At 41.1% G+C, this 27,698-nt stretch overlaps 1 protein-coding gene across 7 annotated transcripts in view; it reads left to right on the top strand.

Annotated features, from left to right (window-relative positions):
* Positions 1-27,698, top strand: part of ESRRG (estrogen related receptor gamma) — a 579,813-nt gene that overhangs the window by 119,927 nt on the left and 432,188 nt on the right. Inside the window, exon 3 of one of the 7 annotated variants that reach the window (XM_031438385.2) lies at positions 9,157-9,196. The exons of the other annotated variants lie outside the window; for them this stretch is intronic. The gene's annotated coding sequence lies outside the window, so the exon portion shown is untranslated. The remainder of the gene's footprint in view (positions 1-9,156; positions 9,197-27,698) is intronic. 7 annotated transcript variants of the gene reach the window in all.

The raw sequence follows: 27,698 nt of genomic DNA on the forward strand, positions 1-27,698 counted from the left end.
CCCATTTGGAAGGAAAGACTAAAGTTATTGAGTTAGTGAATACGTAGTATCATGGGAAAATACCTTACAAATTTTAGGCTGAAACCATGTAGTGATGGCTTTCTCTCTCTGTCTCTCTGTCTCTGTCTCAATCAACCTCTCAACTCCCCACCACCACCACCATCCCCCTATAATTGAGAAGTCACAGTCAAGTCCTGAAGTTTTCAAATGGTGGGGCATTCTACTGCATTAGAATGCTATATGTGTAGCTGTATAAGGCATGATTAAATATCTCTTTTGCTCTTTTCGTGAGTATCCTGTGAATTTAAACTCTAACATCTCTGAACTCACTACAGTCCTTCTGAAGATTTAAAGAAAAATCTAGATAGATTATTCAAAGCATTAGATCACATAGAATTATGATAGTTATTAGAAGCCTTAAACTGATGGTAAGATTTATCAAGTATGGGTGGGGAAGGTAGCCTTTATCACTGATGACAGCAAGTAAAATAGCACACAGTTTAAGATATTGCTTTGACCACAGTTGTTTACTAAACAGTTAAAATCAACCATTGTTATTATGCCAGTTCCAAGGTAGTGTAGTATTGGCTTCACATGTCCTCTGAGTCTTTCTGAAGTTATATGGACATTTTTGTTGTAAAATGAATAAGCTAAACTATCAATGATACTAATAGAATAAATTCAAGCTGTCTGCATCAATCATTTAAGTTAGTGTATCACCAGTAATATTAAATAAAATTTACACTGAGTCTTTGCACTATCAAATTAATTGTTACATGATTCACTTTTATTTTACTTTTTAACATACTTTAAAGTGACTTGAAATTTATGCTTAGCACAATAAATTATGTTGAGTATTGAACATGTGCTTATTTTTCGACACTGCATCACAGTATACAAAAAAAAAAATAAAGTCATAGTAGTCCAAAGGATTCAACCCTGACTTGGAAGCCATCCCAAATCAAGTTGGACACAGTGAGGTAAACAATAGTCTCCAGGTTTTCAGAGTGAACCAGTCCTATCCCTAATTATTAGTTGTTGCTTTTTTGAAAACAAGTTAGAACAAGCTTGGGGGTAAAACAGACATTAATAAAGACCACTGTGATTTACATGGTAATGGATTTATTGGCTCTGAAGCTGACAAGTTAAAAGTAAGCCAGCAAACTAGCAAAGACTAGTTGGCTCAATAAGGCATCAAAAAAAGGAAGAGAGAATTCTGATACAGAAAAGGTGTGAGATTGACCTTTCATTAAAAGTTGTTGTTGTTTTTTTGTTTTTTTTTTTTGGTAATAGAAGAACCGTTTTAAAACCAACTCTGATGTTACCTATAATACATTAAATGGGAATTTAGAATATTGTTGATGTCAGGTTATCTTTTAAATTAAGTGGAGCAAACAGCAGAACTTTCTCTTTGATTGACATTGACACTTTGAGTAGGAAAACATTACACAAGTTCTTCCCTAAGTTGGCTCATCCCTTTGGTCTGGCTCAAGTAAGTCCTAGGAGTTCCCTGTTACTCTTGAGGGCTTCTCTGTGAATGTGAAACAGAAATTGTGATAGAACTTGTCACTGATTTGCCTGATTGAGCTGGCTCTTACTGGGTGCAGACCCACAGTGATCTTAGCGTAGCGGGGCAAGAGCACCCGTCTTGGGTTTAAAACTGAATTTCCAGTGCTGCTCATGCCACTTGTAAACTGCAGGTCCTTGGACTGATCACAGAACCTTTCTAGTCCTGATCTTCTTCAGAAGGCAGTTGGGTCTGAGTGATTTTCAGTTTAGGATCCTTGGAGGAAGTCATCGGGGAATGACACACTTTCAGGATTTTAAAAAGTCTAATGAAAATAAGACATAAAATCACAATGTGCAACTAACTGAAACATCTCTTTGTTTTGGGGATTATATCATCCCAGCCCCTCCTCCCTATCCCCTGTTTTTTTTGGATTTTGGGTGTTTTTTTTTTGCAATACTGGGTTATCTTATACAAATTACAAATTCTGACCAGTAATAATATAGCCTTTTCTTAATGAAAATAGAACTGTTATTATTGACTAAATGCAGTTTGATTGTCAAACACAAACAACACGGCTCATGGGGGAACACTCAAAAAGGTGTCAGGTGGTCCTGGGTGGTAAAATTCCAATCCTTTTTACTGTTTTTAGTTCAATCATTTCGAAGTGACACACTGTTTATGGTGGCAACTAGATAACAAAATACTATTCTCAGTTCGCAGGCACTGTATCTCAATTATCAGACCACATCATTCATGAGAATAAACAAATATTTTTGGAATAAATCAGTTGGTTAATATACAGATTAATTTCTTAACCAGCACAATCTGTTTTCTTTCAAAACATTAGATTATATGTGCACAGTACTATATTTAGGGAAATTTTGAATTGGGTACCATTTACCTCATTGTAAATTTGGTTAGTAATCCATTCTGTTTTTTTTTTTTTTTTTCATTATTTTCATGGAGATACTGAGGATTGAACCCAGGATCTCGTGCATGCTAAGCACATGCTCTACTACTGAGCTATACCCTCCCCCAGTTATTTTTTAAATCCTCTCTAAAACTTGTCCAAACAGACAGGAAAAGTAAACTGGGCAAAACATACCTCATTGTCCATCAGTTCGACTTTGCAGAAATCACTAAAAAGAGGGCACTGGGTATTAAGCTCTTTGGGAGAAGAGACAGGTTCTGCCCGGGGTTTTGCACCCCCAGTGCTTATTACAGTGTCTGGTGCATGGACTGCGTTTAATTACACAGGATGTTGGTAAATATCATAGATATCAGGGTCAAGATTCTGATACAAATTACTTCTTCCTTTTAAGCCTATAGACAATACTTTATTCATTCATAAGATTGTGATTAATAAGGTAATTATGAGTATTCACTGTGAGTTAAGCCGTTGCCAAGTTAGAAGTTACAATTCAGTTAATTGCTTTATTGGAATTAATGATGACTTCCAATTTTGTGTTTTGTTGCCCATCCATGTAGCTACTCATGTGTCAACAGGTCACTGACATTACTTAAATGATGAAAGTCAGCAGATTAAAAAATAAATCTGATCAAATATAATGGCTGATCGGATTCTGGGAGTATTTGCTGAGACATTTCCCCTCTCCAGAATTTAAATGACATATAACAAATGGCCAATAACAAATGAATTACTGATTGTAAATACTCTGAGTTTCGGTTAGCTTAATGTTAGACATGAAACAAGACTAACGTTAGTACTCATATTAGCCATGAGAAAAGCGAAGAAAACTTATACAGACATATTAATTTATTATTTTTAGAGTTTAGCTTTTTCAAAACTAACCTGGCTCAGATTCATTTTAATAAAAGAGAAACTGTTTGTTGAATAAATGGTTTTACGTATTATTTATTCTTCTCAGCCATGTAAGCTAAGCATTATTTTCCCTGTTCTGCAGATTGAGAAACTGAGGCTTGATCAGTTTCAGTAATGTGCTCAAGCTAGTAAGTGGCAGGGCCATTATTCATACCCCCCCCCCTTTTTTTTTCCTGACTCCAAAGTCCATGCTTTCTCCAACATTCTACATCACTACAAATCAGTACTTTTTAGTTTTGGCATTTCAGTCGAGTGAAAGCTTTCAGGTGTATGTTTTTGTAACTTTTCAATGTCGCTTTATCTTGTTGTGATCTTCCTACTGATTTGGGTGTTGAGTTCAGAAATTCAAAAGCATGTTTGATGAAAATGAATGTTGTAAACAGGAGCTAGCTGATGATCGCTGGACTATCTGGATGTCAGCAAATAGAACAGTTATCTACTACCAAGTAATGCGTAACCCCAACGCTTAATGGCTTCAAGGAAAAGGACATATTCTCTCACGTGCTTTCTCTGGATTGGAAATTTAGGATGAGCTTGATGGGGAAGTTCTGGACCAAGGCTACTCATGAGGTTGTCTGTCACCAGGATGCTGCAGCTGGTTCTTGGCCAGAGCTACAGGCAAAGGACAGCTTGAATAGGATGAAGGTGCCACTTCCAAGGTGGCGACTCATACTGCTGGCAAGTGGGCTCCTCTCCATGTGGGCCTCTCCCCTTAGCATGGTGGCTGGCATCTCCCTAGAGCAAGTGATTCTCACAAGGCAGAAGCTGCAGTGTCTTTTATGACCCAGGCTCGAAGTTGCACATCATCACTTCAGCCTTCTTGACCTGATCACACTGGCCAGCCCTAATTCGCTATCTATTTACTACTTATGCAAAGATGTGAGTGTCAGAAGACAAGGATCATCATAGACTCTCATGGAGGCTTCAGACACAAATCCTGTATATGTGCAGTTTTATAGATACCTTTATATGGGCTCTGACTCCTTAATTTTAAAGAACAGGAAATAGGAATCCAGACTTATTCAAGCACGTGTAACTTCGAGGAAGAATCTGCCTTAAAATGATTACACAATGTGTATAATCTCTGTCTCTCTCTGAAAAACACACAGACATTGGTGCTGACCTGGAGATTTGAGCTTGGCTTGTTGCTAGTAGAGATCATTGTGAAGGACCATTTACATGGCTGAACTGGTTTCTGCTCTCAGTGCTTTAGCCACCACAATACGTCCAGTTACCATCCGTCAGATACAAAGTTACAAGCAGTTTTTTTCTTGTGATGATAACTTTTCAGATTTATTCTCTTCGCAACTTTCAAATATGCAGTACAGTATTACTGACTAGTCACCATGCTGGACATCACATCCCCACAACTTACTCATTTTATAAGTGAGAGTTTGTATCTCTTGACCCCCTTACACCCTTTTTGCCCACCCATCACCTCCCTCACCCAGGCAACTACCATTCTAGTCTCTGTATGTATGAGTTTTGTTTTGTTTTGCTTGTTTGTTTTGTGTTTTAGATTTCACATATAAGTGAGATAGTACGGTATTTGTCTTTTTCTATCTGATTTTTTTCACTTAGCACAGTACCCTCAAGTTCCATCCATGTTGTTGCAAATGGCAAGATTTCATTCTTTTCTATGGATGAATAGTATTGTTTTATATATATATATATATATATATGTATATATGAGTATGTATATACACATACATACATACACACACACACACACACATATGTATGTGTGTGTATATATCTTTTTTATCCACGCACTACATCTTTTTTTATCTGTTCATACTTTGCTTGTTTCCATATCTTGGTTATTGTAAATAATGCTGCAATGGCAACATGGATGGACCTAGAGATCATCATTCTAAGTGAAGTAAGCCAGAAAGAGAAAGAAAAATACCATATGATATCACTCATATGTGGAATCTAAAAAAAGAAAACAAGAGGACACTAATGAACTCATCTGCAAAACAGAAACAGACTTGCAGACATAGTAAACAGTCTTATGGTTACCAGGGAGAAAGGGGGTGGGAAGGGATAAATTTAGAAGTTTGAGATTTGCATATGTTGGCCACCATATATAAAAATAGATTATAATAACAAATTTCTTCTGTATAGCACAGGGAACTATATTCAATATCTTGTAATAACCTTTAATGAAAAAGAATATGAAAACGAATATATGTATGTATATGCATGACTGAGACATTGTGCTGTACACCAGGAATTGACACAGTGTAAATGACTGTATTTCAATTAAAAAAAAATAATGCTGCAATGAACATAGGGGTGCATATATCCTTTTGAATTAGTGTTTTCATTTTCCTCCCATAAATACCCAGAAGTGGAACTGCTGGATTATATAGTAGTTCTATTTTTAATTTTTTTGAGGAACTCCCATACTGTTCTTTTAGAGTGGCCACACAATTTACATTCCCACCAACAGTGCACGAGGGTTCCCTTCTCCACGTCCTTGCCAATACTAGTTGCTTCTTGTCTTTTTGATAATGGTCATTCTAACAGGTGTGAAATGATATCTCATTGTGGGATTGAGTTGCACTTTAATGATAACTGGTGATGTGAAGCATCTTTTCATGTGCCTGTTGGTCACCTGTATGTCTTCTTTAGAAAAATGTCTATTGAGATCCTCTGCCTATTTTTAATCAGATTATTTGTTTTTTGCTGTTGAGTTGTATGAGTTCTTTATATATTTTGGATATTAACCCCCATTAGGTTATGATTTGCATGTATTTTCTCTCCTTCAGCCTTTTCATTTTGTTGATGGTTTCCTATGCTGTGCGGTAACTTTTTAGTTTGATGTAATCCCTTTGTTACTTTTGCTTTTGGAGTCAGATCCAAAAAAATCATCACCGAGACTGATGTCAAGGAGCTTACTTGTCTGTGTTTTCGTCTAGTTTTATGGTTTCAAGTCTTACATTCAAGTCCTTAATAGATTTTGATTGAATTTTAACTATGGGGTAAGATCATACTTAGTCATTCACTTTTGATGAGCAGGTGATTCAAGATGAAAGAGATTTTAAAACTCAAGTCTGGTTATTCGCCCTGTTCAAAATGCTGTTGTATCTGTACATTTCCCTCATTTAAAGTCAAAGTATTTGGAATGTCCAAGAAGACTGACCTGGCTGACCCCTGTCTCTCTCCTCTCCCCTCACGTGTCTATTCTAACCACCCAGCCTCCCTTCTGCCCCCTGAGCCATCCAGGCTTCTCCTGCCGTAGGGTCTTGGCACTGCTTGAAATGCTCTTGTACACGTCCTTGTGATTAACTCCTCCTGTAATTCAAGTCTTTCCTCGAGGGTTACTTTTTCAATGCAGTCTACACTGACCATCCTATTTCAAATTGCTACCCTCTGCCTAGAACAATGAACCTGAGACACAGTAGGTGCTCAAAAACTTTCCTATTGAATGAAAGAATTATTAGTGGAGGCACAGAGAGGCGGCGGTGCTGCTTTCTCTGCCCAGGGCAGTTGGGTGTCCCCCGCTTGGCTCATTTTCAGACACTGATGTTTGCTCTTTTACGAAGAGTCTCTAGACACGGTCATCAAGTGTGAATGTGCTTCATTTCTGTGGGAGATTTCCTGTCACTCAGAAGTCAGCACTGTTTCCATCCTCGTATCTTTAGAGTTCCAGCACAAAGAAAGCACAGAAGAAAAGAAAAACACTTCTACTAAGGTGTGTTGTAAGGGACAGGTTGATACTATCTGAGGGAGAAAAGTAATTGAGCCATTTCTATAGACACTGGGGAAATTGTTTCACTCAGAGTTAAAAAGCAGCGTGGGAGTGTTAAAGCGCAGGGTGCCTGTGCACACTTTATGGTGGTCTTAGCTTATGACCTTATGCTTCTTTTATTTCTCTATTAAATCAAGATATATCTCATTGAGACCACCATCCTACATGTCACGGCATGGTTCGCTTTGGCGCCTGTGAACAGAGTTTTCTCTGATGGAATGGAAAGATGTGTCTTTGACGTGTCTGAGTGCGGACGGTCTCTTGGCTGGATCAGTGTGGGTCTCCATGGCAACAGAGTGCCTAGGCCCTCGCCATGTGAGTGGAGTGCTTTGCTGAGAGTCCACCTTCCCTAAACTCGAAGCTGTGTCTTGACTTCTCCTCTGTGGGTTTCCAGTGAAATATCCCTTACGTGGCCCTTCACTTGGAGTTAGTGCAAAAGGAGACATCTGAGTTTCTAAAATTTATGAAACATCTAAAGAAATCAAAATTTTGTGAATGACAGATAACTGTCTATCTAGATAATTGTGTCCCCCCCAAAGATGTTGACATGCTAACCCCCAGTACCTCAGAATGTGACCTTAATGGGAAATGAAGTCTTTCTGCAGATGATTAAGTTGAGATGAGGTCTTTGGGGTGGGTTCTAATCCAGTATGACTGGTGTCCTTGTAAAAGGGGGAAATTTGGACATGGGGAGAGACGCAAGGAGACTGCCAGGTGAAGATTAGTTTCTGTTGCTGTAAGCCAGGGAACTCCAAGGATTGCCAGCAAACCAGAAGCTTAGGAGTAGCACGGACTCCCCCCCACAGCCTTCCAAGGGAACCAACGCTAACGACATCATTGAATTTGGATGTCTAGCCTCCAGAACTGTAAGGGACAACGCATTTCTGTCGTTTAAGCCACCCAGTCTGTGGTCCTTTGTCACAGCAGCCCTAACAAACTAATACAGTAACTGTTCATTTTTGTTTCGTAAAGCAAACGTTAAGCAGCTCTGAGATGACGCCACAATAATCCACTTAGCGCAGCTTATGTGCGAAAAAACTCGGGTATAAGCAAAGATGTCTGGGATAGATTATGCTCATAAAGTGAGGTAATTATTTAACCCATATTTCCATGGAATGCTGTTTGTTCATTACAATAGCTTGATGTTGACATACCTGCAATGAAATGACTAGTTATCTTTTTGAGTACTGAAACAGAGGCATGAAGAGATAGTACCCCCTGCAGAAGCAGACGTGGAAATGGTCTTGTCTAATCTCGTCACGTCACAGAGGAAGGCACTGAGTTGAGTGGTCTGCCTTAGTAGGACCACAGAAGCTAGGAGGGAGACTTGACCAGGATTCTCAGCCACTCTTCTTTTTTGTTTAAACCAAATTTCCTCTCTTACAAAGTATGAATCATCACAGAATAGCTACTCCACCAATGTTTGCTGAATGAATAAATGAACCTAAAGGCTTTTGAGTCAGGCTTTAGAGTTTTGGTCAAATTCCGTACATTTTTCATTAGTTTAAGTTGATTAAGAATTTCGCCTCTTAGAATAAGAAATAAGTTGGGCCCGGGCTGGTCTTGAATCGCAGTGCGCCCACACTTTGCTGTGTGAAGTTGGGCAAGTTAACCTTCCCAAGCCTAGTCACCTTGTCTTAAGATGTTGTGAACACCTCGCCAGAGATGAGATGAGATGAGAATGCCCTGCGAGGTTATTCTAAGTGTGAGATGGTGCAAAGCTCCAAGTGCGGTTCCTCGTACGTAAGTGGTCAGCATGGCTGTTTTGATTTTAACATCTTTCAAGATAGTACACAAACTAAGGGGCACACTAGCTCCAGCCCGTGGTTCAAGGGTCACATGAACCATCTTCATGTGAATGTCCATGTTTGGTTATCTTTTCTTTTTTATTACTATTATTATTATTATTATTATTATTACTATTACTATTATTAAAATTGAAGTATAATCCGTTTACAAAGTTGTGTCAGTTTCTGCTGTACGGCACAATGTTTCAGTCATTCATATACATACATATATTTGTTTTCATATTCTTTTTCATTATAGGTCACTACAAGACATTGAATATAGTTCCCTGGGCTATACGGTAGGACTTTGTTGTTTAAATATCTTATATATATAGTAGTGTGTATCTGCAAATTTCAGAACTCCCAATTTATCCCTTCCTACCCCTTTACACCCCTGGCAACCATAAGTTTGTTTTCTATGTCTGTGAGTCTGTTTCTGTTTTGTAAATAAGTTTATATCTTTTCTGAAATACGCTTCAAAGGCTGGCTGTCACCCAGGTTCTCTTAGTGGTCATTTATAATGTTCTCATCTATTTTTCATAAAGTACGTACATTTGTCAAAATGCATTCTAATTCCTTTTATATTTTTCTTACTTGTCCAATAACTTGGGGTTTATGAGATCCAGAAGCTCATTTCATGCTGCAGGAAGGAACAGTCTACTTCTCTCTCATAAATAGAGTGATTAGGAGTGTATTCATATATGCACACCGCTGAGACTAAAATCACGGAAAACTGATTCTTAATTGTGATAATATAAATAATAAAGTGTGAGCAAAATGCTAAATTATGTAGGGATAATGGAACAGTAGAAATTATTGTAAGTGGCTTTATCGTTGCAGAAAGGAAGTAATGTCTAGATAAAATATGCCATTTTCAAACCTAATTTTAGACTGATGGTGCTCACGGAAATGAGGTTAGTATAGTAAAATAATAAGAATATAATTGTCCCACGTTGTAGGGAAAAACAACACTGGCAAAGGTATAGAGAAAGCATGTTGTTAACATCGGAAAGTTCAGTTTTTGTTTCTTTTGTTTTTCTTTTTTGTTGTTGTTCCAACTTTTTCCTGTAGCTTTAAGAAGGAGTCACAGGCAATGTTAGTATCTGTTCTTCAGATACATCATCTATTTTACATTTTAAGTATTTAGCTTTCCTTGCATTTTATTATAAGAAACAATTGCTTGAAAACAGAGTCTTTGTTTCATAAGAGGTTAGCTGCTTCCACTTGAAATCAAGATCCTTTGTGATATTAAAATTAGCTTTTTAGCAGGAAGTCTGATGTCACCAAGGTGGAGACGCAGCAGCAGTAAGTAGCAAGGGGATGGGTCCTTAGGAAACAAAGGTCCAGTTTTCCTGCAAATACCTTTAGTGATTAAAAAAGGGGAAACAGATTGAACATGGGTGGAAGAGCTATTGGTTTTACATTTTTAGAGAAATTGCTGAACGCTAAATAGCCCTGCAGACTGGTGACCTTTACAGTTCTCTCAAGGTTAATGGGGTCCAGGCAAACGGTAATGTAATAATTTGGGTTTCTTGGATGTCCCACTGACTTATGTTGTATGTCCCTCAAATTTGCTAGCATTCTGTGCAGTGAAGGAGGGTAGTGTTGATTAAAAAATGTATTTGGAATCCCTCTGACCTCATTCTAAACGCCTTTCTGTTTAGAATCATCCAAAGTGGATGAGGAAAGATGACCTTGGAGGGAAATTGTATAAATTCTCCCTTTAATTCAAATGAAATAGGAAGCTACCATTGGTAGCCCAAATATAAAATAGTAAATAGTGTTTTTTTTTAATAAGAAACCTCTAGAGCTCTTGAAGTCTAAGACATTCACAGCTGAAAATTGTCCGAATTTGGGATTCCGTAGGATCAGGTTACTGAAGCATGCACTTGAAAGGTCTGGTCTCTGTCCCCTCGTGAACAGCAGAGGGAAGCTGTTCGCACCTGGGCTGAGACTCCAGGGAGGAAGAGCCGGACGTAGGTCCGTGTTTCTGTCTGCGGGGCTGCCAAATGCAGTGGCCACTGCCTCCCTGCACGAACACCCGGCCGGTGGCAGGCTCTGCAAGGGCCCTTACAGGAGCTCTTGAGAGGCCATGTGTTTTTGGTGTTATCAAGAGGGGTTCATTACACCAAGGGAATCAATTCAGAATGACTCTAATGGGACTGGGAGTCACACTGCAGTCCAGCCCTATGACAAAGAGAGTTTACAGTACCCTCTATTTATTATGCCTTTCTCTCTTTAATTATGTCTGTCTTTAATATTCTACTGTTAGCTCCTTTAATGTTTTTCTTCCCCACGTTTTTGGCATTTTTATGATTTGCAGTTCCATTCTAAATGGGCACATGTCATAATGTCATCTAGTTCTATTGAGAAAAGAATGCCCCTGTTTCCTGTGGCTTTGGGCCAAGCCACACTATTACTTTTGATTCTGATATGTATTTTTTTATCATCACAGATTATGTAGGCTATGCGCTATAAAGTAGAAGATTCTTTCCAATTTGAAAAAGAGATTTAGTGCTTCTTTTGCAATCTCCTGGGGGGCAGGGGTGATGTGTCAGGTCCTTCACAACTAATGCAGGGTCTGGCCGCTGAGAGTGCTCAGTAATTGCTGGTTGAATGAATGAATAAATGAATGAATGACTGATATCTACATTCTAGTCACATTCTATTCTTAGTATTGATATAAAAGCGTTTTGCCCTCAGTTGACTGGACCGGGGAAGGGCTCAGCCATTTTGGGGTATAATGAATACATAACCTGAGAGGCTAGAAATCAAAATCCAAACATTTTAACCCTTTTGGACAATCCTTGACTTTTTCTCATCTCTCATTCATTCATTTATTTATCTGACTGTCAAAATAAAGCCCCTGCTTTGTGCCAATTTCCATATTACGTTGTCCCCTCTTTTCTTCTTGCCTGTTCTTTCCCGCTTCTCCTCTGCTTTCTCTCTGCATCTCTATTGATTGTCACTCTTCCTCTTCCCTTGGGTACTACCTGTCCCCCCATTCTCTACTTCTCTGCCTCCCATCTCCTCCCTCTACGCATGCTTCTCACGTCTGCTCCTTGAGCTCCTTGAGGAGTTTTCCTTTCTACTGCTGGTCCTCTGCGGAGGTAACATTCCTTATACTCTCCTTTTAGAAATATGTCCTGTTGTCTCCTTATCTCCCTGCTTCTTCTCTGTCAAGTCCAAAGAAGCAGAGACGCAGTCATGCACGGAATCCCCTAGACTCTTCACCTTCCTTTCAAAACCTGGCTCAGACTTGTTTATAACAGTGATCCAGTTGATTCCATTATCTTCAGGTAAGATCATGCCTGAAACTCTTCAAGCACAGGAGAAACTGTCCTTTTAAAAAAAAAGTGCCTAAAAGCCTTCCCCCACAGGCTAGTGTTGGATTTTCCCTGTTCACCCACATTTTGAATCCTGGCTTTGAAGTGAGATCCCCTCCCCATTTCTGTTCTATATGCAGAGAGGGACGTAGCAAGAAAAAACAAAAAAAGGATAGAATGTGATAAGGATATAAGGTTGGTTTATAATAGAACAAAAAAATAGGAGAAGTGTAGTCATGAAAGAGGTAAAATGCTTCAAGCCATTCTTAAAATTCTGACCTCATTTATTTATTCATTAAAATAAATTAAACTCCAGGTATCATATTAGTGACTGGGGATTCAACAGAGAACAAGACTTAGCCCCTCCTAAAGGGGCTAATATTCCACTGTGGTGTGGTGAGGGACATGATCAGGCTGTAGGAACAGCACCCAGCCCTGAACTTGGAAGGATGAGGTTACACCTTTTCGAAGAAATGACAGTTTAGGCTGAGTCAAGAAGGATGATTTAATTGTAACTAGGGAATGTGGTAGGAGGCAGCAATATGGACCCAGTGGTGGGAAACATTGCAAGAACGACATGGCCAGGGTTTATGATTTCTGTGATGTGAACACAGGAAAGGAGACCATGGCGATGAAATCATCAAGGTCTTATTTACTCTGCTGGGAACACGGACCTTGTCCTGCAGCAGTGGGGAGCCACTAAAGGGTTTTAAGCAGGGCAGTGAGGCTCTGGAAGATTCACTGAGAAGAGCTGGAGTGAAATCTCAGACGAGAACACAGTGGGAATGTTGCAGTATTCAAGGCGGTCACCGGTCACCTTCCCTAAGAGGGTGATGGTGATGATGGAAATGAGTGATGAATTCAGGGTGCATGAAGAGCATAGATGGACAAGCCATGCTGATATACTGGATGCAAGAGATAAAGGGGGAGCAGGGGGTCGAGAATGGCATTCAGTCTCTTGGGTTCTGAGGAAAGGTATTACTTCTGAGGAGTCATCTCAGTTGTCTTTGGTCTTTAAGTGCAGGCTAGTGGTTCTAAAAGCTTCCAGATTGACATCCCTGAAGACTAATGCCATCTTCTGTTTCATCACAGTAAACAGCAAGACTGGCTTCCAAAGGTGCTCTCCTCTGTTTGCAGAAATCCTCCACAGCAAAAGCAGGACCACAGAGGGGTGGAGGCATCCTCTTAAGTTGTCGGACAGTTTGGATTGAACTGAGTGTTGTCAGATAAACGGTTACAATATGTTTCTTCCTGACCCTGATGGATGAGTTTGGTCAAAATAGTTGTACCTGGTTGCATGTGTGTGCATGTGTGTTGATGCGTGTATGTGTACACACGTGTCTATGTATGTGCATTCACAGTGTGCATGTGAGTGTGTGTGTGTGTGTACAGATGCATCTCTTTCGGTTCCCCCATCACTGGGAGGATGTCATTTAATGCCTCTCAGATGACGGTGGTACTTGTGGAGTGGAGAACTAGGAACTCAGAACTGGAGAGGAGCCACTGACCCATTTCCACAAAAGAAAGCCAAACAGTTGTCAGTTATAATGGTGTTTTTTCACTGCCTTAAATTTGGACTAAATTTGAACTGGTGACTTTGAAGTGAGTGACTCCATAGCCCATTATCCATCCCCTGAGATATGTAATCCACTTTAAAGATACATTTTAAATAGCCTACTATGGGAAATGTAGTTAGCAAGCTCACGGATATGCTTACATTTAAGAACTCTCAGAAATGCACTTACGGATTGAAGGAAAAAAAATCTGTGCAAGAAATAAAATGCGCATGAAAGGGGTGATTCATTTTATTAGAGCAATTAAAACATTGCCTCCATCATGCTCATGAAATAAAAATATATTGGAGAAAAAGCTATATTTACCTGGAGAGAAAATGTAAAACAGAAGGAGGATAAAAGTCCATTTTTCTGAAAGAAGTAACGGAAAATCTGCTGTAGGTTATAATTCAGGCAGAACCTCATCATTATGGACCAGGAGGCTGAGTGAGATCATTGTGGAATGGGAGCCAGAGCGAGCGCAATCTCTACCCAATATTTTTTGAGGCACAAATGTAGCCAGGAGTGAGTCATTCAACAGGGTACCTCAGAGGTGGAGGGTCTTGGATATAAATGGGCAAGACTGCGGTACAGGAAAAGCTGTCACCTTAACCTTGGATGTGCCGTCATCATCTCCCGGTGAGTTCACAGAAATCAACTTCTCCGACTCCGGTTCGTGCCTGAGGCCATGTCCACGCCGCAGTGATGCCTCAGGTGACTCAGAGAGGGCTCGTAAATCTGAAGGTCTCTGCTTCCAAACTCCAAGTGATATAACCTTTCCTTCTTGGGTTGCAAATAAGTTAGATAAAAATAACATGGGAAATGGTTCCTCTGGGTCGACTTTGCTTATTGCCTTCCTCTGAGAATGTGCCAGGGACGAGAGGACTGGAGACTTGGGTCCTATCAAGGAAAGGTAGGAGAAGTGGGGGGAGGAGAGGGAGGGAGGGCTGTCCCTCACCTTGTCTGTTTAACTCAACATGTGTCAGTACCGGGTCTCAAGAAGAGCTGGGACTTGGGGAAATATGGTTGCGATTTCTTGGGGCTAAACATACTCATTTCCAGAGCTGTTTTAAAGGGTGAATGAAATCATTCATCCGTTCATTCATGCATCAACTGTTTGATTTTTCACTAATTGCTGAAGAACCAAGAATGAATAGTATAAAACCTCTGCTCTCATGGAACTTACGTTCTAGTGGGTAGAGAGAGCATTAAGAGGTGATTGAATGAATAAATATATAAAGTAACAGCAGGTGGGCGGTAAAGCCAGGTAAGGAGTGAGAGGGACTAGAGAGTGGTACTCTTTTAGATGTGATGCTGAGGGGAAGCCTCTGATACAGGAGATGCCATGATGCAGTGACCTGCTGGGTAAAGTGAAGAATACAGAGAAGCATCCAGCACAGTGCTTGGCACGTGGTTAGCGCTGAATCAGTGGTCACCATCATTATCCTTGATAATAATGGTGCCTGCATGCCCTTTTGAAATCTGGGGAGTCTGTAAAGTATTACAGGAAGCTTGGTTTAGAGCACACTTAACAATGGAATTCTGTATTCATATATATAAAGATTTTTTATTTGCAATTACAGTTTAACTTTGAGATAGCTAGTACTCTTTGAAGGAAAACCAACAGAAGCTGATTGTTTTGAGTGGTTAAATATCTGGCAACTTTTTCCCCCCTTCAGTCCAGTTAAACATTTCCTGCCCACCTGCTTTGTGTCTGGCACTGTGCTGGGCACTGGGGAAACAAAAATGTAAAATGTAATCTTTGCCCTCAGGAAGCTTATCATCTTATTTCCCCCCTAATTATTCAGGAAACTCATGCACTATTTGACTAGAACCTGCAGGAGAGATTTATATGCTGACAAGGCTCTGTAGAGTTTAGAAAAAAAACAAGCTGCATTTGAGTGTTAACTTTGATGTTTGTTTAGTTTTATAAAATATGTAAGAGGCTTTTCCATTAGTGAGTAAGACTTCCAAAAGCTTTCAGAATCTCATGTCACAAGCAGTTGTTAAGCATCGCTTAAGGGGAGTCACAGAGCCTGACAGCTTGGAAACTTAAGCACAGTATGTGGTTTAGGACGGGTGGCCAAAACGAAGCCCCCATTCCTGTCTTAACTGAGGTCCTGTGGGTCCCACTGATTTTTTTTTTTTTTTTTTTTTTTTGGTCTGAAAAATCCAGTCTGCAGGGGAATCTACAGTCCACTTGGCAATTCCTTGCTTGTCTCTGTGTGGCAACCCCTCCTATCCAACTGAATCAAGTCTAAGGAAACATTTTAAAGCATTTCCCTTCTAAGGCTTTGCCACTAGCTTTCCTGAATGCTTCTCACGTGTGATAGGATTATGGTAGTTGGTACCATGAATGACATCGGACAAATGGCTTTCCCAAGCAAGACTTGACCAGCATTGCCTTCCACAATATAGAAAGAGGTGGGTTTTATTCCATTTAATTTTATGGAAAAGCAATTTTCTTTTAGCTGTAGGTGCTGGGGATTGAACCCAAGACCTTGTGCATGCCAAGCACATGCTCTGCCGCTAAGTTACATACCCCGTACCCCTGGAAAAGCAATTTATTAACTTTATCATTTATATAAAAATTTAGAGGTGGGCAGAATTTTTCCATTGTAGGGAGATACACAGCCTTTGACGGAAATTTAGTCGTCAAGAGGGCAACTTTGCCTTTGAAATGTCTGGAGAAATGTGAATCACCTCTTCCCTCCCCAGCCTGGGTCCGAGGCTGGTGTTTGCAGTCCACTACTCTTGCGTTTCACTGCCCAGCCTCTTCCAGTGCGTGGAGGTGCTTGGGCAGAGGCTCATCTGTTAGCTAAAGAATCTCCTTACCAGGATCCTTTCCTGTGGGCTTGGGGAAAACCAGAAGGTGGTTTGTAAACTGTACGAAAGAACTTCTTGCCCTACCTCACCACTAATAAATACATCTTGAGGTTCAGAATTTTTCACAGATCTCACCAAGCGAGCTTTCACAGATTTGGTTTTGTGAAAGTAGCCTTGGGGTCTGGAGCTGCCGTGAAAGGGTTCCACACCGGCAAACTCTACCGCGCCTCTGAAATCGGAGCCTCGCTTTTGCCTGTGAGGAATCCATGGTGATCATAAGGAATAAGAGTTCCATACACTAGTGATTTGTAAGACAGTTTTCTTAAGTTTATTATTTAATAAAGAACATTCAGAAATAGGCAAGTAAAAAAAATGTCATTTATGTCACAGATGAGAAAGCCACGTATATGTATTAATGGAACTCATTCACTGGTTTATGGAGCCAGACTTCTGGGACCCTACAAATCCGCATGCATATAGACCCCTCTCCATTTGACAGGAACACAGATTATTCACCAAATACCATCGGAGAAGAGCACAGGATTATGCAGAATTCTGTAGCGGGCTTGTCAGGGATTCTCTTCCGTAGCATGGAGCTTAGAAACATTTTGAAGGGAAACAACCCAGAGGCTTTCAGCAATGCTGGTTGGTTGTGCTTTTTGCTGAACAGATGATTTTATAGACACCTGGGCCATCCTCTCTGCACAGAGACTCTTCCTAAACATTCCCTCTAGTCAGCACTTTCCCATTATAGGAATGGTTAAAATTATCAGGTGTCGTCCCCCAAAACAGATGTTTGTTTCTGCCAAACCCTTGTAAGGAGCATCCATCTTGAAGATGTTAGAGAGACAAATACCTGCAACTGGGATATGTGTCCTCTGCTTGTTAAGACTTTGCCAAATAAACTTCTCTGTCAAGGGAGCTCCTTTGCATGAAGCTAGAGCCAGCTGGTGTGAGCGGGTCCCTCCCCACGTGTAGTGCGGAGGCAGCTCCGGCATTAGAAGGTCTTAAAGTATCATAAGGGTTTATTTTGAGCTCCCAGTTCTTCAAAAGGAAAAGAAAAAAATACAGAAGAGTGCGTTCCTGCCAGCGGTTCAGAGAAACCTGATGTAGCCCTTGTTTCTTTTGTTTCAGGAAACAAAGCATGAGATATGCTTGAAACCTACACATGGGAAGCTCTAAATGTAGTCATGTTCTTTGGTTATTTATAGCACAAGAGCCTCCGCCCGCCCTCCCTCCTCATTATCTCTCGGCCCCTCCCCCAGCACCGTGACCCTATATTTAGATCTGAAGCATCATCTTCAGATGCTGTGTGACCACGTCAAGGTTGTGCCTCTGAGAAGTGTGGCAGGATATGGGCTGTTTTGCCTAATGGAGGAGATAACCATTTGGGATATTTTCACCTTCTGCGGGACAAGCCTCTGCTGTATGTAAGAAGCCCGGTGAGCAGGCAGGAGCCCTTTGATATCATTTTAGAGAAGGAGGCGTTTCTGTAAACCTAGTGTTTGTCACCAAAAGCACTGCTTTTGCAAAGTACCAACTTTTCGGAGTAGTTTCTTTAAAAAATGAACGTCTATCCATAAGAGAGGCAGCATTTTATTCACATGTGGGTAAAATAAGAATTTTAATGAACAACAACACTTTTTTTTCCTCCAGAAAAATCCGTGATCTGAAAAAAATCTGAAAAAGGGAATAGTTGAAGCTGTATCAGGAAATTTCCAAAAAGAAAAAAATGATCGATGCCACTGTGTTTGATACTAATTCGAGTAACAGCTAAATACGCACTAAGCATATTTCAGGTGCTATTTCACCACCAGATTACCTGTCAGGTGCGTAGTAGCGTTCCCATCTCACAGATAAGGAAACTGAGGTTCAGAGAATTAAACGACCTATATAAGGTCACGGAGCTGGTCGGGTTTCAAACTCAGGTGGTCTAGCTCCTGGGCCAGTGCTTTTAACCACTGTCCTGACCCTAAGTAAGGTGCGGTTCTCTGGTAGCTCATGTTATCTTGTGTGTGTGAAGACGGAATGGACGATGATTGTGACCTCGGCATCTGCAGGTCACTGAAAAGGGCGGTGCGTGTGGTGTCACCCATTATATGGGCAGGATCCTTACGTCTCATTCAGCTCTGGGTCCTGATTCAGAAACCGTTGCTTATTGTGGGCGGAGTGGAGTTTCTCTTATGTTCTCTTGCTGCTGAAAGCCGGTCACATGGCTGAGTTTGGAAGCCACAATTGGTTTCAAGCAAGGTGTTCTGCTGTCTACTGTTTTACTCCATCAGGATGACTTCCTTTCTTTCCCTTTTCTCCTCAAAGTGCTTTATGAAACCACAGCTCTGCAGAATTGCCCTTGTCACCCTCCAGGCACTTCCTTGTCCATGAGCACAGCTGCGGGAGGAGCCAGCGCTCTCTGTAGGGGGAACGGGCAAGGGGACACTGCAGGCAAGGGGGGGCTTTGTGTATGGGGGGATAAAAAAAACTGGGCTAAGCTCTCAGGTCTGCTGTTTAGGCCAGTTTATCATTGCCCATCTAGGACAAATAACTTGAACCTTGTTCCTCTTCAGATCTGAAAAAGTACTTTTTTTTCTTAGAAAATGCCTACTCACAACTGCGTGTTTTCTATCGAGCGATACTGTGGGATTTGTATTAGAGAACTTAACATTTCACCATTTTCTTCTTAAAGTGCATGGGATGCAGTTAAGCTGTTGCAGACTCGCTGTCAACATTGCATGTTTAAAAACAAACACGCATTTTTTTTAAAAATGGGGGCAAAATCCTGGCATTTTAGGGAAAGGCTTTCTCGGAGGGAGGGAGGAGGAAAATATGGAGAATAATGAATTTATCAAGCTGAAAATGCACGAGGCAGCGAAGCGCTCAGGCTTCAATACATGGCAAATGGAAAGAGAGCCCCCATTACTGCTGAGACGCACAGACACAGCCCCGCTAATCGCTTGGTCATGCTTGGGAGACACTAAGTCATCACAGGCCATGACATGGTGAGAACAGGGTGCCCGGGGTTTGTTGTAAGAAAAAATTGTTGATTTAACATCCATAACCAGCAGCACTCCCTTCCCCGACCCTCATCCTCAGGTGACAAGCCTTGGTTGGAAAAATGCCCCTGTGCATGTGTGTTTAACCCTTTAGGCTCAACACCGTTGGAAACACTTTGGGCGGTAAAAATTGTGGAGTTGGAGACTACTAGAAAGAGATTAATTTCTCTTTCTTTCCACAATTTGTTGTCTCTTATTTATATAGATGTGTAGTATTCAATGTCAAATAATGATAGTTAACATGTATTAAAGAGCTGCTATGTGCCAGGTGCTGTTTTATTTAATTGTATTACCTCATTCAGTCCTCACGACAGCTGCATGAAATAGGGTACCAGGCTTGTCTCCATTTTATAGACGATACAGCCAAGGTCACATAGCTGATGAATACTGGAACCAAATTTGGAACTCAGATTGTCTGACTCCAATGCCTGTACTGCTGACCACTGTGCCTTGTATTAAGTTATGTCCTTTGAGAAATCCAATGAAACCAGAGGACAGATTTGTCAAAAAGACGAAGTGTACTTTTTCATTCTTTCAACATACATTTTATTGAATATTGCGCTTATGGTGGGGTGGAAAGACGGATACACATGTAATTCCAACGCAGTACCATTCCTGCTGTGATGGAAAGATGCGTTCTGGTCTGGGTTGTCGTGGAGGAGAAGTCACCTCCTCTTCAGGGGACTGCTGTCTAACCAGTGACTAGTGTGTTACCTGCCTATCTTAATAGGTAATAAATAATATAGTCTGGAGAGGAAGCAGATGCGTAAATTTGAGCTGAGCCTTTATGGCTAAAGAAGAGTTTTCCTATGGACGAGGTGGAAAAAGGCACTGCAGGATGAGAGAAGAGCATGTGTAAAGACAAAAGACCACCTGGAATGTTTTGGAAGCTACACTGGTTCTGTATTGCTGGAGTGCAGAATGGAAGGTGGTTGAGTGGAGGCAGGAGGGGGAGCCTAGATCGTTCAGTTAACAGGCGGGGTAATCACTGACATGGTGTCCCATGCCGTGGGCCGTGGGTGTACCTGGATGAGTGAGGGGACCATTGAAGTGATGCAAGACTGTGGAGGAGTGGTCCAGGTGAGGTTAGAGAAGCAGCACCCTGGGAAATGGATTGAAGGCTTGGGAGAGTGATCACGACTGGATTCTGCTGCAGTGGTCTTGGATAAGATTATGGGGGTATGGACTGGCATGGTGCTGGTAGAGTTGGAGTGGTGAGACATACTTAAGCAATGTTCAAGGAGACTGGTCATTCATTAGATACGAGGAAAAAGGAGATAGGGGAACTGAAGACACATTTCTGTTTTGAGAAAAATTAGGCATTAATTTTTTTAATTGAAGTCTAGTTGATTGTGTTAGGTTCAGAGGTATAGCAAAGTGATTCAGTTTTACATGTGTGTATGTGTATATATATATACACATGTATATATTTCAGATTCTATTCCATTATAGGTTACTGCAAGATATTGAATATTGTTCCATATGTTATATTGTAAATCTCTGTTGTTTATCTGTTCTATATATAGTGGCGTGTCTCAGTGAATCCCATTCTCTGAATTTATCCCTCTCCCACTTTCCCTTTTGGTAACCGTAAGTTTGTTTTCTATGTCTGTGAGTCTGTTTTGCAAATAAATTCATTTGTATTATCTTTTAGATTCCACACATAAGTGATGTCATATGATATTTGTCTTTCTCAGTCTGACTTAACTTCACTCAGTATGATAATCTCTACATCCATCCATGTTGCTGCAAATGACAATATCTTATTCTTTCCTATGGCAGAGTAATATTCCATTATATATATATATACACACACACACACACACATTATACACACACACACACGTAAATAACACATCTTCTTTGTCCATTCAGCTGTTGGTGGACACTTAGGTTGCTTCCATGTCTTGGCTATTGTAAATAGTGCTGCAGTAAAACACTAATTTTATGGATATGAAAAATGGAAAAGACTTGGTTAAAAAACTGTGAGTTTAATTTTGTTAGGTTTGAGCTTCCTTTGGGATATATATCTGGAGATGTCTGGAAGACAGCTGGACACATGTGACTCAAAGTTAGGCTCAGGGGCTGTATTTGAAAAAGAGCCATCAGCAGCCATTGAGGTCCTGGCTGGTGAATTTTCCTGAGCAAGCTCATCACTCCACACACGGTGCTGTAACACAGAGGAAAGCATTAGTACCGCACAAACAGGCAAGACAGAATAGGGTTTAGTAGCCAGTAGATGGGATTATTAAAAGGGATTCATGAAAGAAGAGATTTAGGACCAGAAAGTTAGGCTTTAAATTGAGTGGAAAGAAAAGAGGGGAAGCGACAGTTTTGTGTGGAGACGTCCTCAGGTTTAGCAGTGTGATGTTTTAGAAGCTTCTCTTGGGAGATACCCATTTCCAATATCAGACTGTTTGGTTCTGGAGGTTATGGTGCTTTTGGAATTATTTTAAAAAGAAGTAGGGGTGCCATGAAACACATGCATTTGTATTAAATCACGGTTAAACCTTGTTCTGAAATTGGCCAGCTGACTACATGCATCATGTGTTGATAAACAGTTTTCCTCTAAAATAAAATTTCAATTTTAATCCAAATTATTAAACATTTATTACAGTTCCTACTGTGGTGCAGCCATAGTTCTAAGTACTTTGCACCTGTCAACCCATTTAATTGTCACAACACTCCTGTGAGGTAAAGACTTTTATTGTCCCCATTTGACAGATGAGGAAACAGAGGCACAGAGTTTGAGTGACTTGCTAAGTAGCCACTAAGTGACTGAGTCCAGATTTTGAATCGAGATGTCCTGGCTCCCTTACCGTACACTATATTGTCTCTCTCATATCATGGCCAGAAGACCCAAGAATCTAAGAATCTGGCTGTGCTTAAGCTTTCCATCTCTTGAGAACCCCAAGTAATATTCAGGCCTGACAAATCGCAGGCAAGAGTGAGAGTAAACAGTACTGTATTGGGATGTATGTGTGGTGCCAGATCCCAACGCAGAACTCTCGCAAGTTCGAGGAGAGGCTGTTGTCCCATGAGGCCAGTCCCGAATCACACGTTTACTGCCCTCGAGGAAAGGCCTGTGCGGCCCTCCCCGCTGTGGTCTGAGAGGCTGGGCCCAGGGGACAAAGTGCTGGAGAAAGGGGGAGTGGGGCTGGAGGGGCTTTTCAGTTGTCAAATTTGAGCCAGTGTCCACAACCTCGGGGAGCACATCTGGCTAGCTCCCAGGAGAACAGGCCGAGGGCAGGGGGAGGGAAAGGGAGAGACAGAAGGGGAGCGACCTCTCTGAGGCGGGCTGACTATGCAGACCTCACCCGTGAGGAGAAGAGGCTCCACCCTTTTGTTTGCGGCCACAGCGGCCTCGCCTCCCTGAATGTTCCACCTCTTTGAGCATGTGGAGAAATCAGCTTCAGGAAAAGAGGGAAGAGAGAAGAGGACACTGAAGGAGAAAGACCTTGGATTTCTCCTTCAAGGAGCCAGAATAGCCCACAGTTCTCATCTCATCACTGGATTCACAGAAAAAAAATTTCCTTTTCAGTACAGGGCCCCTGTACGTTAGGGAGACAGGATGGGGTACGTGCCTGGGAGTGGCTCCTCCTGCCTGACTGTCACTGAGAAGACGGGCAGTCAGAAGCATTGCCTATAGCAGCACCGGGGGCCCGAGCCACGGCGCTGGCCATGGGGTTGGAACTGTGGATGGAGATTGAAAGATGGAGATCGGATGTGCCTTTGCAGAGTGGAGCCCACAATGTCCAGGAGATCTTTCTTGATTCTAGTAAAATTAGGTTAACACATTTGAGTAGGTGCCATTTTATTCCCTGTGTGAGAACAGTTGGAAGATACGGGTTTTAATACTGACTTTGCCTCTGTGTACACCTTAGGCCGGGAGCTGACAAACGGGTGCTGTGAAGGCCAGATAATAAATATTTTCTGTTTCTATTCAGCTCTGCCATTGTAATGCAAAAGCCACCTTAGGTAGTATGTAAATTAACGAACTGGTCTGTGTCCCAGTAGAACTTTAAAAAGCAGATGGGAGCGGGAGGGTGGAAAGCGGGGAAGGCAGATGTGGGCCAACTTCATAGTCGTGTGCCATCCCTTGCTTTAGGCAAATGACTTGACTTCTTTCACATCTCCGCTCCCCCATTTCTCCACTTGGTTAGTTATTCTCGCCCAACAACAACGCAGGGGGTTGCAGATGCCTGGCATAATGATAGCGTATGGAAGAAGGAAGGCTGGGCCCCAGTGGCGTCGGCCAGCTTTGGGACCTGGGCCTGGTACTTGTTCTCAGTGCAGGGACCTCATTTAAGGACTTTTTCAGCTCTCACAGTCTATGTAGAAGAATTTGCGAAAGCGCTCTCCAAAAATAAAGTAAAATTAAGACCAAGTGTAGCTAAAAATTTCTTTCAAAAACGAATCCACCTCATTTCTTGGGTTGAAAACAAAAGTACAAAGTCTTCACTGGAAAATTAGTTTGTGTGCTCTCTAATTTGTGAGGATTTTTCCTCCTAGAATTGTTAGGTGGCGTTAATACTTGACTCCTACGAGCTTGACAGGTAAGGTCCAGTGCCCTGGCAGGAGACACAGGCGGTGTATTGGTCTAGAGGGTGTCAAAGAAAGCTTCTCCTAAAAAATATTTTAAACCTGTAATGCAACAAGTGTATAATTCTTGCTCTAATACTATTCCCAGAATTTCTCCAAAGAGTGCAAGAAACAGACATAAGAAAGGTGCCATTCCACTGCCTTTAACCCTTTTATGAATATAAATATAAAAGGTACCAAGTGTAGGATAAGGAAGAAAGTGATTGCATCTTTACTCTAGAAGCTCCATCCTCCAGAGTCCGCCACGATTAATCTAATGGCAGCGGCGGGGGTTGGGGGGTGGTCCAGATTCACTTACATCCCCTCTAGTGCACTTGATTTAAAGCGCAATTCACAATGGAACGTGCCTGAACACTGCCTCTCCTTCCTTATGAAAGTCGTAAGAGTAACAAGGAGGAAAGACAGATCCATTTGAGTCCAATTCATCGCTTAAGCACAAAACAAAACACAAACCTCGTTATTGAAGAGAAATAAAAATGAGTCTAAGTGGCGGTTAGGTTCCTACGAATAAAAATTGCCACCGCTGCTGCCGTTGCCTGTCTTTGTGAAATGAAGAGATGAATGCTACCCGTGTTCAATGAGCCCATAATTAAGAGGTGTTTAACACTGAAGGCTATTGCGTTAAAAAGATATTGCCATGTAAATGTCAGACCAGTGGAGACACTGGATTATGAAGGTTACACCTGCCAAAAGTAAGCTTAATGAAACAGCCAATGGCACTGACGTGGTTTAGAGATTTAGCCAGTAGCTTAAGCATTTACAGCCTCATGGAGTAGCAGTCTCGTTCAATTCTTTCCAACTTCTTTTTATTTTAAGCTGAGCATGCTGGAGTGGATGGGAGAGGGGAGTAGTGTGTGTGTGTTGGACACACACACACGCCCCCTTTTAGGAGCATTTTCTCCTTGGGCATACTGAGTGATACTGACATAGCTTAGAGTGAGGTGTCAGTGTATAGTTATTAAAGTGATTCGTATTTTGCATAGTCATACACCTTCAATACTTCTCAGTTTCTTCATATTTTTTGTATGATCACTCGCAGTCCAGTTTTGTTAGACACACCTTTCCAGGTAACTCGGATGGGATGTTTCTGTTCCTTGGTGTTCAACAGATTGCAGGGCATGCTCTGAAGTAGACTTCAACCCTGGGAGAACTGCAGAGCCAGTGAACTGCCAGAAGATGGTTGGATTTAGATGTCTCATGGAGATCAGCCCCTTTTGCAATATTCGTCATAGGATAAGACAAGTTGATGTTGAACTTTTGGGGTAGGAGGTTGAGGTGATCTGTCCCAGAGACCTGCTGCTTGAAATGGAATATGTAAGGAATCCTACAGGGGATCAGCGCACAGTAGGAGCTTAACAAACGTGGTGGTTTCACATTGGTGTAAGAGTTAACCCTGGTTATTCCTTCAGTTGCCTGTTTTTGAATCTTTTTTTATTAAGGATGGCTCTTTGCAATCCAAGAGATTAGATGCCAGACCTCTGTGTCTCTAGTACCTCCCCTCAAGGCTTAAAAGTGGAACAGCAGAGTGCAGAAAGGCTGAGGATTAAAGTGGGTGGTTCAGAATTCTGTGTGTGCCTTTTTACAGAGCACTGTGTGTTTCCAAAGTGTTTGAGACTCATTTATTTCTCTGACTAAACAGAGACCAGAGCCAGAATAAAGGCAGGCCCCTCCAAGATCCCCCACCACATTGGCAGGACAACCACATTACCAAAGAAGAATTTATGACTTCCATCACCCGAGCTCAACCCTTGCTGCTGGGTTTCTACACTTTCTGGTTTGCTTCATTTGGGCTCTTGGCTTTACCAAAAATTAAGCAGAAGTTGCCCTTTTTTGTCTCCTCCTTTCCGTATCTGTTCTTGATCTGATCAGATTGCTGTATTAAAAGGGGGTAAAACGTAGGACATGGGAAGAGTGTGGAACAATGGTTGCTTCTTGGTTGATAAAGGAATCTGACCCTCATTCCCTAGTCCCCACTTGATGTTTGCTGTTATTAAAATTGTCTGTAAGCATAATTGTTCTGAGTATATAATCCAAGAAGATAACACAAACTAGCTTTGCCACAAATCGGTAGGAGTAATGAGAGTCTACAGCTGCTGATGAAGAATGAGACAAATTTGCCAAACAGTCGTCTTCATAGTTTAAGCATATATCATATGATGTTTAAATCCCATCTGCAGTTCTTACATTTTTTTGGAAAAAAATTACGAATTACTTTTAAAGTATATTTGTAGCCTGCTGAGAAAATTCTGGGGGAAAAAAAAAGGAAGGGTAACCCAGAAACTGCCCTCCCTGTCCTCCGAGGGGAGAGAGAAGAGAAAGTAAATGGTGGGGGGTGGGGAGGGAGAGAGACCTGTGTACTGCATCCAGGGAAAGTAATTGAAAATGCTAATTTTGTGCCCACAGACTAAAACTTTGAAGGACAGGTCCTTGTCATTGGACTCCTCGAGAAACAGCAGAGCAGAAATAAAAATAGATCATTGACCAAAAATATCCCTTTCCAACCGAGAAGTTTTAAAGTGCTGCTGCCCGTTTTTCTGTTTAAAAAATTATAAACCAGTCTTTTTACACTTTACCTTGAGAACTTCAGAGACTAACGTGGATGTGGCTTAGGAATAGAAATATTATGAATCTTGGTTTATGAAACACTGAGTTATTTTCCTGGCTATTTCTTGTCCTTTGAAAAGTGCATTATCTACAAAGGTCAAGTTTGGGTTTTTGTCAGATCAGGAATTTCAGAGGCTCAAGTCAATTAGCAATTTTGGGAAAGAGGAACAATGTTGGAAATTACCTACTTTTTTCTTTAAATGAATAGAAATGTTAATGATCATGATTGCAATTACAATGATAATTCCTTTCCACTTTAAGCTCAAAAGTTACACCAGGACTTCTGACTGATTTGCATTGTTATAACTAGTGGGGTGGGAACAGTCATGGCAACAGAGTTATAGAAAGTGCCCTGATCACGCTAGTACATTAAAACCTGGACATATGTTTACTGGTTCTTTATAGGCCTACTGGTTCATGAGAATCGGGAATGTTGTTAGAATGCAGAGCTAGATTTGGAATCTGTTCCTTTTTCTTTTCTTTTCTTTTCTTTTTAGTCTTTAGTATACATTTATTAATTCAGCACTGTTCTAGGTAGAGAGCAGTGAACAAAAGAGACATAAACTACTATATACAAAATAGATAAACAACAAGGACCTACTGTACAGCACAGGGAACTACATTCAATATCTTATAATTACCTATAATGAAAAAGTATATATATATATGTGTGTGTGTAACTGAATCACTATGCGGTACACCAGAAACTAGTGCAACATTGTAAATGAACTACACTTCAATAAAAAAAAAAAACCAAAAAGACAGAGCCTCCGCCCACATAGAGCTCACATTCTAGTACGAAAGTGAATAAATAAGGAAGAATAATAGACAGTATGTCAG

This window comes from Camelus dromedarius, chromosome 21, assembly GCF_036321535.1.
Source record: "Camelus dromedarius isolate mCamDro1 chromosome 21, mCamDro1.pat, whole genome shotgun sequence".
Taxonomy (NCBI): domain Eukaryota; kingdom Metazoa; phylum Chordata; class Mammalia; order Artiodactyla; family Camelidae; genus Camelus; species Camelus dromedarius.